The following is a 15,145-nucleotide window of genomic DNA, read 5'->3' as shown; positions in this document are numbered from 1 at the left end:
TTGTAGGCCACAGTCTACAAGGTCTCAGAGCTGGACACCACCAAAGTGACCCCACATGCATAAACGCAAGACTTTTTTTTGCTTGTGACAGCTTTGCCCTGGTGAGAGTTGAGCATGAAGGGAGTGCAGCTGCTTGGCTTGCAGGGACCCTGTCGGTGTCAAGTGTGCAGGGATACAGATTGCCTCCTCTGCAGGAGTTATGGCCCTATCAGAGTCTTTTTTCAAGCCTCTTGTAGCTGGTGATCAGAAGGACTCTTTGGCCAGTCTTTCTCTGTAGCTCTGTTATCTGTTCAGGCACTCAGATCAGGCACTTAATGGTGCACCCTGGTGTGGTCCTGCTCTGTAGTTCAGTACGTCAGGCATTTGATGGGCCAGCCTCTCTATTGTTCAACTCCGGATGCTGATGGCTCCACCCCCTACACATGACTCAGCAGTATTGCCTTGCTTCCAAGGCTGCCTGGCTTTCCTCCACAGGCATTTCCCACCACAATCTCCTCCCTCACAGCCCCTCGATCTGACTCTCCACAGTCAACAGCAGCCCTTGCCTTGCTATTGTTCCATAATCCCTAAACTCCAGCTCCCAGCCACCAGGCCTTCTAGGAGACCGGCGTCCCTGTCTGGGGTATGCATGGCTGTGGCAAGGACTGTTTGATTCTCATTCCATTTAGGCTGCCACAGATCAACTGTTTCACTCTCAGCCTTAAATGTTTCTTCTCTGACTCAGACAATTGCCCTGATGTGGGGATGGAACTCCTGCTTCAGTTCCCCCACCCGCCGAAGGCAGGTCCAGTCCTACTAACACTCTTATTTTATCCTCTAGTTCCTTCATCCTACCGAGTTTTGCATCGTTCTTGCTAAGAGTCAGATACGACTGAGTGACTTCACTTTCACTTTTCACTTCCATGCATTGGAGAAGGAAATGGCAACCCACTCCAGTGTTTTTGCCTGGAGAATCCCAGGGATGGGGGAGCCTGGTGGGCTGCCATCTATGGGGCCGCACAGAATCGGACACGACTGAAGCGACTTAGCAGCAGCAGCAGCATATATTCTTTTCCACTGGTCAGGTACTCCTGTTCGCTCTCAGCTGGTGTTCTGCATGCACTCTGTGTCTGAAGGTGTATTCTTGATATATCCGTGTAGAAAGATGTACTCCACATCCACCTACTCCTCTGCCATCTTGTTCTCTCCCAATCCCAATTCTCATTCTTTTCCCGTCCCTTCTGTTAACTATAAATTTTCTTTCTAGATCTGTACTCTATTTCTGTTTTGTAAATCAGTTCATTTATACCATTTTTAAATGGTCCACATATAGGCAATATCATATGATTTGTCTTTTTCTCTGGCTTACTCAGCATGACAATATCTGGATCCATCCAAGTTGCTGCAACTGGCATTCTTTCATTCTTCTTTTTAACCGACTAACAGTTCATTGTATATATGTACCACATCTTCTTAATCTATTCCTCTGTTGATGAACACTTGGGTTGCTTCTGTGTCTTGGCTTTGGTAAACAGTGCCACAATGAACATTGTGGTGGATTATGTAATAGTTTTCTTCAGTATATGTCCAGGGGATTGCTGGATCATATAGTAGCTCTATTTTGAGCTTTTTAAGGAACAGCCATACTGTTCTCTATAGTGATTGAACCAATTTACATTCCCACCAACAGTGTAGGAGGGTTTCCTTTGCTTCACACCTTGCTAGCATTTATTACCTGTAGATATTTTTATAATGGTATTCTGATGCTGTGAGGTGATACCTCATTGTAGCTTTGATTTGCATTTCTTCAGTAATTAGTGATTCTGAGCATCTTTTCATGTCCTTTTTGGCCATCTATATGTCATCTTTGAAATAGATGACATAGATGAAATAGACATCTAAATGTCTATTTAGATCTTCTGCCCATTTTATGATTGAGTGGTTCACCTTTTCTTTTTTTTTTTAATATACATATGTTGAGCTGCATGAGCTTTTTGTACATTTTGGAGATTAATCCTTTGCTGGTTGCTTCATTTGAAAACATCTTCTCCCATTCTGTGTGTTGTCTTTCTGCTTTGGTTCCCTTGCTGTGCCAGAACATTTTTTGCCAGAACTTTTAAGTTTAATTAGGTCCCATTTGTTTATTTTTGTTTTTACTTTCATTACTCACCAGTGAATCCAAAAAGATCTTGCTGCTATTTGTGTCAGAGGGTGTTCTGCTGTTTTCCTCCAAGAGTTTTATAGTAGCCAGACTTACATTTATAGTATCCGGGCCTCCCTGGTAGCTGGTAAAAAAATCTGCCTATAGTGCAGAAAACCCAGGTTCGATCTTTGGGTCAGGAAGATCCCCTGGAGAAGGAACTGGCAACCCACTCTAGTATTCTTGCCTGGGAAACCCCATAGACAAAGGATCCTGGTGTGCTGCAGTCCACAGGTCACAAAGACTTGGGCACAACTGAACGACAGACAGTTTTGGCCCTTCACTTTGGATTTATCATTTAGTTCTTTAATCCATTTTGAGTTTATTTTTGCGTTTAATGTTAGTGCATGCTTAAATTTTATTCTTTTATGTTGTCCAGTTTTCCCAGCACCACATATTGATGAGAGTGTCTTTTATTCCATTGTATATTCTTGCCTTCTTTGCCATAGATTAGGTGACCACTGACCCATGGGTTTCTCAGTGGACTTTCTATACTGCTTCATTGTGCTATATTTCTTTCTTTGGGTGAGTGCTACAACGTTTTAATTACTGTAGCTTTGTTGTAAAGTCTGAAGTCAAGGAGCCAGATGAGTACATCTCCATTTTTCTTTCTCAAGGTTGCTTTGGGTATTCGTGGCCTTTATTGTTTCCATACAAATGGTAAAAATTTTGTTTCTAATTCTGTGAAAAACGTGATTGGTAATTTGATAGGGATTGCACTGAATCTATAGATTGCTTTGGGTAGCATAATCATTTGACAATATTGACGCTTCCAAAAAAGTCCATGGTCTAGCTCTGCATCTGTGCATGTTGTCTTTGACTTCTTTCATCAGTATCTTATAGTTTTCTGAGTACAGAACTTTTGCCTTCTTATATAGGTTTATTCCCAGATATTTTATGCAATGATAAATGGGATAGATTCCATAATTTTTTCTCTGGTATTCAATTGTTAATGTATAGGAATGCAACAGATTTCTGTGTGTTAATTTTGTATTCTCCAGTGTTTCCAAATTCACTGATGAGTTCTAGTTGTTTTCTGGTAGCATCTTTAGGAGTGAGTATGAATATACCATGTTCTTTGCAAACACTGAGAGTTTTACTCTGTCTTTTACAAACTGGATTTATTTTTCTTCACTGACTGCCATAGCTAGGACTTCCAAAACTATGTCAAATAATAAGGGGAGAGTGCATATCTTTGCCTTGTTTCTGATATTTGAGGAAATGTTTCCCGTTTTCCAACATTAAGGTTGATATTTGCTGTGAGTTTGACTTATATTTTTTTTATTATGTTGAGGTAAGTTCCCTTTCTGCCCACATTTTTGAGAGTTTTTATCATAAAATAAAAAGGTGTCAGTTGTTAACTTTCCTTTCATATTTTACTGATTTGAGTATATGATTTTTCTTACTGAGTGTGGCTTAACATTGGCCAGTTTCATTTATCCTTTCATTTTTATCATAAATGAACTTACTTGCAGAAACAGAAAGACTCATGACTTAGAAAATGAACTCATGGTTTGTGTGTGTGTTTGTGGGGGCGGGGGGAGGGGTGTGTGGGAGGAATGGTTGGGCCTTGAGGGAAGTCATGACCACACCACTGTGGTTAGAGTGGATAACCACTGGGAAACTATCATATAGCTCATGGAGCTCCACTCAAAGTTTTGTGCCACACTGTATTGAAGGGCTGTTCCAGGGAGAATGGATACGTGGGTTATCTATACTGAATATCTTGGCTGTTCACCTGAAACTATGGCAACACTGATAAGTGGCTATATTCCAATGCAGAATGCTTTTGGAATTCACCAAACAAATTTTTGAAGCAGAGAACTTGTGAAGAATAAGGAGATCCTCCAGGTTACCAAAACGGAAAAAATAAAAAATGAGAGGGGATAAATTCACACATATGACTTATTGACTATATGGTTTAGCAAGAAAATAATAGGACATTATAAAGCAAATCGATCCCAATAAAAATTAATTAAATGAAATAAAGAAACACTCATGGAAAACCTACTGCTGTCCTCCCTGACATATTATTCTGAGTTCAGTTCAGGCCTCGATGATCTCAAGTCACTTACTAAAAAAGAAAACAACGGCACCGTGTTGTCCATGGTACAAAACCTGACTATTCTCAGAGTTTCTTTCTTCTGTGTGGAACATCTCCTTTGTGTGTGTGTGGGGGGGGGGGGAGGGCGTGGGCATGCACTAGGGCAAGTGAGGGCATGCTGGCGTGTGGGCGTGTCCTGGCTTAGTCACTCAGTCATGTCCGACTCTTTGGAACCCCACGGACTCTAGCCCACCAGGCTCCTCTGTGCATGGAATTCCCCAGGCACGGACACTGTAGTGGGTTGCCATTCCCTTGTCCGGGGGATCTTCCCAACCCAGGGATGGAACCCAGGTCTCCCACATGGCAGGCAGATGCTTTACCAGCTGAGCCACAAGGGAAGCACGACTGTCTATATCTCAGTTCTCATGGTAGAATTCAGTCATTGTTTGCAAAGTGAATGGTGAATGCAGAAAGGATCCTGGATTACCCGGCCACCCCATCAATCTCTGCTCCCTGAATCGACTGATAGAAATGAAGATCCAAGCGGGATCAATCCAACGAGAGCTCTATAGACTAATCAGGTGCCCGTTTCTGATTGGCTTCGCAGTGGGCCAGAGGGATGATGGGAATAGAAAGTCCTTTTCTGACTCTGGAGTCACAGCTGGGTTCTCCACAGCGTCGACCTCTGGGCGCCCTGCAAGCCACAGCAGAGCAGTAAGTGACTAGCCTCCGATGAGGACGTCCTTTCCTTGCTTAAGGTAAGCGAGCTAATGGTGAAGGGTAGCGTGTGCCTCTGGATGGCAAGGAGAGTTTTCAATAAAATCATTTCTTTCCCAAGAACGCATTTCAGGGTCTGATTTGGCCTCTCAAGGTAGTTTTACCTGCATCTCATCACATTTTCATCAGTGATGTAGCTGGAATCATTTTAAATGTCTTTACCGAGCAGATGTCATTCATGAAATACATCGGTTTGGAATTTTCGTTCTTTGCAGGAAGTTTAACATGCATATCGACACACAATCGGCATTCGTGTTTTGGCTCCTCAGTACGAGTGAGATGTGTGTTCCAAGCGGGCAGAGAGATAGCACTTTGTCCCCCACTGGGCCCTGTCTAGTGTTCCATGGCTACGTGCCGCACTTGCACCCCCGCTAGCACAGTGACCTTGGCCCTGAGTGGCTTGCATGGAAGGGAAGGGAGACCGTGTAAGGTGTGCTCCTGCATTGTCTAAAACGGATCCCTTGATCCCTGGCAGCTTCCACAGGAGTCGTCTTGGAGCAGAGTCAGGATGAGTGCCCCAACCCCACCCAGACTCCTTGACCTGGCAGGAAGGCACTTACTGAGGGCCAAACACTTGGATGTTTCTACTCTGGAGAGTCTGCCCACGGAGCTCTTCCCGTCCCTCTTCCTGGAAGCCTTTGACGGATATCGGACTGAGACCCTAAAAGCCATGGTGCAAACCTGGCCCTTTGTCCGCCTGCCTCTGGGGGCCCTGATTGACCTGCCTCATGTGGGGCCCCTACAAGCCATGCTGGAAGCACTGGATGCTCTGCTTGCCCAGAAGGTTGGATCCAGGTGAGTCTGTCATGGGAACCTGGTCAAATCCTGGCAGTCCCAAGGAAGACGGCTGGGCTGAGAGAACGTAGATGGAACGGGATGGATCAGGGGGTTCTGGAGATAGCAACGAAGAAGCCTTGGTTGGCTATGAGAAGTACCTTCTGGTAGCGTAAGGGTGCCTTAAATGAAGGGGAGCCTTCTAGACTATCCCCCACCTCTACCCAGTCATGCTTAGACTTACTAGAGTGGACAATCAGACAGGAAAAGAGGGCAAAGGGGAATGGAGGAAAGTGAGGCAGAGAAGGAAGAGGGCAAGGCAGCTGGTGACGTCAGGAAGATTAAGTTACAGCACAGGTAGGCAGTCTGTTTTCCAAATGGGAGGCTGTTGTTTTGCTTTTTCGATTTCTGTTTGTTTGTTTGTTTATTTATATATTTTTGACAGTGTGGATCTTACTACATCATTACCAATCTCCTTCTTCTCCCAGGAGGTGCAAACTGCGGGTGCTAGATTTACGAAACACGGGCCAGAACTTCTGGAGCATGTGGTCTGGAGCCAGCAGTTATGGGTGCTCAGGCTCACGGATGGCAGCAGTGGCTGAGCCCAGGTCGATGACGAGGCAGCCCTCGACTCCACTGAAAGTTTTTCTAGACCTGTGCCTGAAGAAAAGGACCCTGGACAACTTCCTCACCTACTTCCTTTGGTGGGTGGAGCAGAGAAAGTCTTCCATCCACCTATGTTGCAAGAAGCTGAAGATCGTCTCCATGCCAATGGACAAGATCGTGACGGTCCTGAGCATGGTGCAGCTGGACTGTATCCAGGAGGTGCAAGTGAGTTGCACCTGGAGTCTGTCCACCCTGGCCACACTCTCCCCTTTCCTGGGTGAGATGAGTAACTTGCAGAGACTCCATCTCTCCCACGTCCACGTGTCTGCCTTCAAGAAGCAGGAGCACGATCACGTTGTGCAAATCACCTCCCAGTTCCGGAGGCTGGGCCACCTCCGGGATCTCCATCTGGAGTCTCCTTCCTTCCTTGAAGGCTGCCTGGACCAGATGCTCAGGTGAGTGTGGTAACCTTAAACACAACATTAGGACGTCCAAAGGACCGTCTCTCACGGTGCTCTGTCCTGGGGTGTGGTGTCCCACAACCCCGCAAGTCAAGGGAGGGGGTGAAACTGATCGAGTGGGGCCTGTGAGGCAATAGAGAGTATTATCTGGGGGTGTGGGCCTCCCAGAGTCGGTAATTTCCTCCTAACTTGGAGGCATCTATGTTATCATGGTAAAAATAGGGAAGCAAACAGGACACTGAAGTGGGGAAACGACATCAGATGAGAGCATCCCTGAAGAGAAGCTCTGTGCTCCCCAGGTCGGTGCCCCCAGTGAACCCTGTTGTAAAGGCCCTGTCTGTAAGAGATGGTGTTGTGCTCTACAGTTGGTTCCTGAGGCACGTCTCCCTAGAGCCTGGCCTGGCCAGAGATGTAGGATCTGGGGTTCCACCTGGGGCTGAAGGAAGCCTTACCCGAAACCATTTTTTGATCTCCTTCTCACGCTAATATTCAATAATGTCCACACTTGATGGAGGTGCTCTATGGCTCTCCTCACAGCATGTTCTTGCCATGCCATGATCTTCACTTGTCCTCAGAAGGAAGTGGAGCACGTGGTACTCCGCTCGATAGATGAGGAGAGAGTGTCTTTGAGACACTGTGCAGGGATTCGGTGCCACAGTGAGGCTGACAGCCCTCCAACTAGAATGAGACGGGGCAAATCGGCGTGTTGACCCTCAGTGGATGGTCAGGCTAATGTCAGTCTTTGTAGCAACCTTTTGTCTATCAGCTGTGTGCTACCTGGCACTCGGTTCCCAAGAGCTAATTGCTTGGTTTCTCCCCAGGTGCCTGAGGTCCCACCTTGGACAGCCTGTCAATAACCAAGTGCCGGCTTACAGAATCAGACTTGACCCACGTGTCCCAGAGCCCAGACATCAGTCAGCTCAAGAGCCTGGATCTCAGCGGTGTCCCCATGACTGACTTTCGGCCTGAGCTCCTCCAAGTTCTGCTGGAGAGAGTCGCAGCCACCCTCCAGGAAGTGGACTTGGATGCGTGTGGGATCACGGACTCCCAGCTGGAGGCCTTCCTGCCTGCCCTGAGCCGCTGCTCCCAGCTCAGGGCCATCAGCCTGTGTGGGAACCTCCTGTCCACGGCCGTCATGGAGAAGCTGCTGCGACACACCGCTGTGCTGCCCTGTTTAAGGCAAGAGCGTTATCCCGCCCCTCAGGAGAGTTACAGACCTCAGGGTGTTCTCCTGGAAGCGAGACTTGCCCGGCTTCGGGCTCAGCTGTTGGAGATTCTCAGAGACTTGGGACGTCCCAGGATCATCTGGATAAGCCTCAGCCCCTGTCCTCGCTGTGGTGAGGATGTATGCCATCACATGGAGCCCCCTGCATAGGGGGTTGCCTATCAGAAGCTTTCTTTTGTGCACCTTGAAACTGAAATCTAGAACTTGGGGACATCATGAAGGCAACAGACCCAGGGTTTCAGACATATGTTCATCGCGAAAGGGAAAAGGAACCATGTTAGAGGGCGGCAGAGGGCCTTGGCGGTGGCGCAAGATGGCAGCGGGGAATTATAGAGTCTGGGAGAGGATGGGACGTTCATGTACATGTGCTTTTAGACTCTGATATGAACCCGCTGTGTCCACGTGTAGACCCACGTGTTAAAGTTACTCCTGGGGAGAAATTTGTCAAGAAATTGTCGGGAAATCGCGTATGACACCCTTTATACGTGGAATGCAAAAGGAAATGACCCAAATGAACTTACTTGCAGAAACGGAAAGACTCACGACTTAGAATATGAACTCCTGGTTTGTGTGTGTGTTTGTGGGGGGAGCGGGGCGTGGGTGTGTGGGAAGAATGGTTGGGCCTTGAGGGAAGTCATGTACACACCACTGTGTTTAGACTGGATAACCACCGGGAACCTATCATAGAGCTCATGGAGGTCTGCTCAATGTTTTGTGCCAGCCTGGCTTGGAGGGCTGATCTGGGGACAATGGATACGTGGGTTGTCTATACTGAATCCCTTGGCCGTTCACCTGAAGCTATGGCAACACTGTTAAGTGGCTATATCCCAATACAGAATGCTTTCGGTGTTAAACAAACAGATTTTTGAAGCAGAGAACTTGGCAAGGATAAAAAGATCCTCCAGGTTACCCAACCGAAAGAAAATCTAAAATTAGGGTGAATAAATGCATCGATATGACCTATTTATTGTGTTGTGTAGCAAGAAAATAGTAGGACATTATAGACCAAATCTACCCCAATAAAATTAGTTAAATGAAATAAAGAAAGTCTCATGGAAAATCTGCTGCTGTCCTCCATGACGTATTATTCTTTTTTTTTTAACATATGTTTTGCCTTTGGCTTCTCCAGGGAATCTTCCTGACCCTGGAATTGCCCTCGGTCTCCATCATTGCAGGGGATTCTTTTGTTTCTCGGGTAATTTGTAAGACTTTGGTGCAGCTCTTAGCTCCTAGTTTTCTCCTGTGACTGTTTAGTGGGTCAGTATACAGAAAGGGGAACATACTCAGTATCCCATGAACTATCAGTGCGGAACTCTCAGAGGGTTCTCACTATTGACTAAGTCCATGATCTTTGCATTGCTATTTTTCATGCTTCTACCAGTCAGAGCATGAGTCTCAGTTTTCTGCCTTTGTGTGTGCTTCACTGCCAAAGCAAAGTCCTCATTTCGACAATATGTTTTCCACACTGGCAACGTGGTTGAACCTGGTTCTCCCCATTCCATGCCTAATGTGTGTGGATAGTGTTCCTCATGGACATAATCGAGTGGTGGGCAGACTTCCAATTTCTTTTAGTAAAATGCTAAATTAACAAAAATATAGATCCCCTGGAGAAGGAAATGGCAATCCACTCCAGTACTCTTGCCTGGAAAATCCCATGGATGGAGCAGCCTGGTAGGCTACAGTCCATGGGGTTGCAAAGAACCAGACAGGACTGAGTGACTTCACTTTTGTTATGTATCATTTTGGCTGGTTGGTCATATCAGAATTGGCTGATAATTCCCACTAAAATTCCAGTCCCTCCCTATCAGAAAATGATATATATTACATATCATTCACAGTTGGCTCTCTGTATCTTCAGTTCTTCATCCTTAGATTCAACCAACTACATATGATATAGACCAAATTTACTGTGTAAAAAGCCTCATCTAAGAGACCCATCTAGTCAAAGCTATGGTTTTTCCAGTAGTCATGTTTGGGTGTGAGAATTGGACTAAAAAGAAAGCTAGGTGCCAAAGAATTGATGCTTTTGCACTGTGGTTTTGGAGAAGACTCTTGAGAGTCCCTTGGACTGCAAGGAGATCAAGCCAGTCAATTGTAAAGGAAATTAGTCCTGAATATTCATTGGAAGGACTGATGCTGAAGCTGTAACTCCAATACTTTGGCTGCCTGATGGGAAGAACTGACTCACTGGATAAGACTCTGACTCTGGGAAAGATTGAAGGCAAGAGGAGAAGGAGACAACGGAAGGTGAGATGGTTGGATGGCATCACTGACTCAGTGGACATGTGTTTGAGCAAGCTCCAGGAGTTGGTGATGGACAGAGAAGCCTGGTGTACTGCAGTCCATGGGATCACAAAGAGTTGGGTCACAACTGAGAGACTGAACTGAACTGATGTGACCCTGAGCAGTTCGAGCACATTTGTTCAGGATTCACCTTATATATAAACACATATGTAGTTTGAGAAGAGGCTGACATGATCACAGAGGCTGAAGAGTCTCACTGCCTGCTGCCTAGAGAACTAGGAATAACTCTAGTATAATTCAGACTTAATTTTAAGTTTGAAAAGTAGGAGAAGTGATGGTGTAGCTCTAAGTCAAGGCTGAAGGCCTGGTAGCCAGGGGACCACTTGTGTATGTCCTGGAGTTTCAAGGTTCAGGAGACGGAAGCTCCAGTGTTCATGGCCAAGATGAGAGAGTGAGAGCAGTAGTGCTTGTCCCATTCAAGCCCCCAGAGGATAATAGGATGCCCACCCCACACTGATGAGGGCTGATCTCTTGACTTTGTATACTGATTCCAGTGCTAATCTCTTCTAGGAATTCCCTTTCAGATTCTCCCAGAAATTAATATTTGACCCACGATCTGGGCATCTCATCTCACAGTGAAGTTGACTCGTAAATATAATCTTCACAGGGCATCTAAACAGAATGCAGCCAAAGGAAGTTTCCCTGCTAAGGGTTCAGAGACCAGGATTGTTTATTCTGGGGAGGAAGTAGATTTAGGGCCGGGAGGACATTAGGCAGAGCTTTGTTTTCCCCCACAATGAATGTAATGCTGCACACAGAACTTATGGGATTTTTAGTAGGATCCAGTGATACATTGCTTGCTGAGGGTTTGGCTCTGGAATTGTTGAGCAAGAGCTCCTTATTATGTGAGAACTCCCCAATGCTTTGTTGTTGTTGTTGTTGTTTTGCAATCTTCTCCCTGCTAGTGAAGAGCCTAAGTCTTCATCCCTTGAACTTACCCTCTATTGTTTACAACAGCGAGGAGGGCAAACCCCAGGGATTGAAATTAGTCTCACATATTTCATGGTGTCACCAATGAATCAGGATTCACCCAAGCTGTTCCCATAGCCAGTGCAGGGGGTTGGGGGTGGGAGGGAATCAGTTCAGTTCAGTTCAGTGCAATCCAGTTGCTCAGTCGTGTCTGACTCTTTGCCACCCCGTGGACTGCAGCACACCAGGCCTCCCTGTCCATCACCAACTCCCAGAGCTTACTCAACTCATGCCCATTAAGTCGGTGATGCCATTCAACCACCTCATCCTCTGTCATCCCCTTCTCCTCTTGCCTTCAATCTTTCCCAGCATCAGGGTTTTTTCAAATGAGTCAGTTCTTTGCATCAGGTGGCCAAAGTATTGGAGTTTCAGCTTCAGCATCAGTCCTTCCAATGAATATTCAGGACTTTAGGATGGACTGGTTGGATCTGCTTGTAGTCCAAGGGACTCTCAAGAGTCTTCTCTAACACCACAGTTCAAAAGCATCAATTCTTCAGTGCTCAGCTTTCTTTATAGTCCAACTCTCACATTCACACATGACCATTGGAAAACCCATAGCTTTGACTAGATGGATCTTTGTTGGCAAAGTAATGTCTCTGCTTTTTAATATGCTGTCTAGTTTGGTCATAACTTTTCTTCCAAGGAGCAAGTGTCTTTTAATTTCACGACTGCACTCACCATCTGCAGTCATTTTGGAGCCCCCTCAAAATAAAGTCTGTCACTGTTTCCATTGTTTCCCCATCCATTTGCCATGATGGGACCAGATGCCATGATCTTAGTTTTCTGAATGTTGAGTTTCAAGCCAACTTTTTCACTCTCCTCTTTCACTTTCATCAAGACACTCTTTAGTTCTTCTTCACTTTCTGCCATAAGGGTGGTGTCATCTGCATATCTGCATATCTGAGGTTATTGATATTTCTCCTGGTAATCTTGATTCCAGCTTGTGCTTCATCCAGCCCAGTGTTTCTCATGATGTACCCTGCATATAACTTAAATAAGCAGGGTGACAATATACAGTTTGGGGAGGGAATAGGAGAGAATAGATTCGTCTCCAGTGATAGATATTCTGAGCCTCAGGTCTCCTAGACCTCCTGCTGCTTGATTAGACCAGAGGAGAAAAATCAACTCTGTAGTCAGGACTGTATACTTTAGATCTTTCAATAAATCTTTCTATCCTAGAACTTCTCTTGTGGTCTGTGGGCTCGACTCCATACTTCCAATGCAGGGGGCCCTGGGTCAATCCCTGGTCAGGGAACTGGATCCCATATTCTGCAACTAAGTGTCCCTGTGCCATAACTAGAAGATCCTTACACTTCCCGGGTGGTGCAGTGGCCAAGGATCCAGCTGCCAATTCAGGAGACCAAGGAGATGTGGGTTTGATCCCTAAGTTGATAAGAACCCCTGGAGGAGGAAATGGCAATCCATTCCAGTATTCTTGCCTGAAAAATTTCATGGAGATACAAATACACAGGGCACCAAGGAAGAGCAAAGGTTCCATGTGGGTGGCTAAGACTAGGCTCAGCCAAGTAATTAACCAAATAGATATTTATAAAATTTTACAGTCATGTACATGTCACATAAGTTTAAGTTTTTTCACAGAGATTTATATACAAAATTTCTCAAAAGTTTATTGAGGTAATATAGTTTTTTAAAGAATGCATGTAGGTAATTTTAAAACATTTTACTTGCTTTGAAGCTGCAAAAAAAAAAAAAAAAGCAATTTTAAAACTGTTTTTGACCCTAAATGAGCAAGAATTGTTTCCTTGAAAAAAATTATGCAGATCAATAAAAATTTGAGCCCAAGGCTTCCAGGGATATTTTTGAATGTAGGCATTGTGTTTTACAGCAGCTTTAGGTTCACAATAAAATTGAATAGAAAGCACAGAAAGTTTTATGAAATGAAAATATTTTCTGCCATTTCAGTAAACAAGAAATATTGCAGCCATCAGCGATTTTTGGCCTCAAACTGTGAATGAGGGCTCCCAGACCTCCAATCTAGAAAATGCTGCCACCCCACAGTGATGACTGAGAAACTGGGGGAATGCAAGAAGCAACCATCTGCCACCCCTTAAGGTGAAAAAGGAAACAGGATTTGATCCCAGAGAGCTGAAGTGCATAGGAAAGGGATGGATTCAGGGAGCCCAGAGGCTTGCATCTTCCCATATATACAGTGCTAAATTCCTTAATTTGATTTCTGATTTTTTTTTTAACCTCACAACAATCTTTGATGTTCAGACTGCCTTCTGTCTTTGTTACAAACTTGTATGTAGCCTGTCTCCCTCTTCTGCTTCCTTGGAGCAATTTTCTCAGAGCTACTGAAATGCTGTATCCCAGGCTTCTTATCTTATGTCTTATGTGTATGTTAGTTAGTTGCTCAGTCATGTCTGGTAGTTTGTAATCCCATGGACTGTAGCCTGTCAGTCTCCTCTGTCCGTGGTACTCTCCAGAAATGAACCCTGGAGTGGGTTTCCATTTCTTTTTCCAGGGGATCTTTCCAACCCTGATATCCAACCCTAGTTTCCCACATTCCAGGCAGATTCTTTATTGTCTGAGCCACCTTGGAAGCTCAGGATTGGATCCTAAATATTCCCACCCAATAAAATAACTCTCTACTTTCAGGTGGTTACTAATGTTTTAGTTGACAGTTTTCATCCAATTTGTTGAACTCTGGTGAGTAGGGACAGGACAGACAGTGTGGGTTGGTTTAAGGTCTTAGAAGTTCATGCCAAATGACAAAAAATGCACAACCTAAAACATGACAAATATGTTTTATTTGGTGACTTACTTTACAGAAGATTGTAGTCGGAAAGATGGCTTCTCAGATAACTCTGAGGAACTGTTCAAAAGTTATAAGGGAGAGCCAGTGTATTTTCTTCATTTGCCAAAGAAAAATTCAGAAAACATCAAAACTTTACTGCCTATGAGAAAAAAGATACAAACTAATGACTTTCATACAATTTAAAATTGTTTATTTTTCTGATCTTATTTATTTACTTATTTTGGCTGTGCTGGGTCTTCCTTACTGAGTGCAGTAAGGAAGACTTACTCTCTACTTGAAGTGCGTTGGCTTCTCATTTTGGTGGTTTCTCTCATTGCAAGGCATGGGCTCCAGGGTGCGTGGGCTTCAGTATTCATGGCTCCCAGGCTTTAGTCCAGTGCTCAGTAGTTGTAAGGCATGCATTTAGTTGCTCTACAGTATGTGGGATCTTCCCAGACCAGGGATCCAACCTTTGTCCCTTGCACTGACAGGTGGATTCTTAACCACTGGCCCACTAGGGAAGTACCTTTCCATGCTTTTTTATGTATGTGAGAGGGAAGAGTCTGGGCTTCTTTAAGTCATTCATATGATATGCATCTTAACTACCTTAGGGCACACTGTCTTGGGGGGAGGTGGAATTTAGTAGATAATGGCCTTTTGGCTGCAACAGGCTTTGTTTACTAAGATAGCAAGTGAAATATTTGTCCCCAAGAAAAAGCTTAGAAGACCGAAAGTTAACTGAGAGAGAATGTCTACTGTGTCCCCTCTAGATGTTTCTGCTCACCAGGTTACAGAAGTGAAACTGAGAAATCATTCTTATTCTGACCAAAATTTATTCAGGCTCATGAACCTTCTCCTAGAATTATCTGAGAGCTTCCTTGTAAAATTCAGTTTGAACAAGATTCTAAGTCAGTTCAGCAAGAACCCAACTCTTGATATATGATCACTGCAAAAATCTGATCAAAATTCCTCACTGTTCTCTATTAGTACCCAGTCCAGCTGGGCTGCTGTTAGCAGAAAATCTATTAGCTTGGTTCAGCCAGAATCC

The 15,145-nt window shown here is 44.8% G+C and overlaps 1 pseudogene across 1 annotated transcript; it reads left to right on the top strand.

The window, feature by feature from the left end:
- Positions 1-3,701: 3,701 nt before the first annotated feature.
- Positions 3,702-9,128, top strand: LOC147356404 (PRAME family member 15-like; annotated as a pseudogene). Its single transcript, XR_015142726.1, has 4 exons — positions 3,702-5,795; positions 6,263-6,844; positions 7,581-7,585; positions 7,672-9,128. The product of XR_015142726.1 is annotated as a PRAME family member 15-like (transcript).
- The last annotated feature ends 6,017 nt before the right edge of the window (positions 9,129-15,145 follow it).

This window comes from Bos grunniens, chromosome 16, assembly GCF_055505025.1.
Source record: "Bos grunniens cultivar Pamir isolate PY7600 chromosome 16, Bosgru_T2T1.0, whole genome shotgun sequence".
In the NCBI taxonomy this organism is placed as follows: domain Eukaryota; kingdom Metazoa; phylum Chordata; class Mammalia; order Artiodactyla; family Bovidae; genus Bos; species Bos grunniens.
This window is presented reverse-complemented; position numbering and strand designations above follow the sequence as displayed.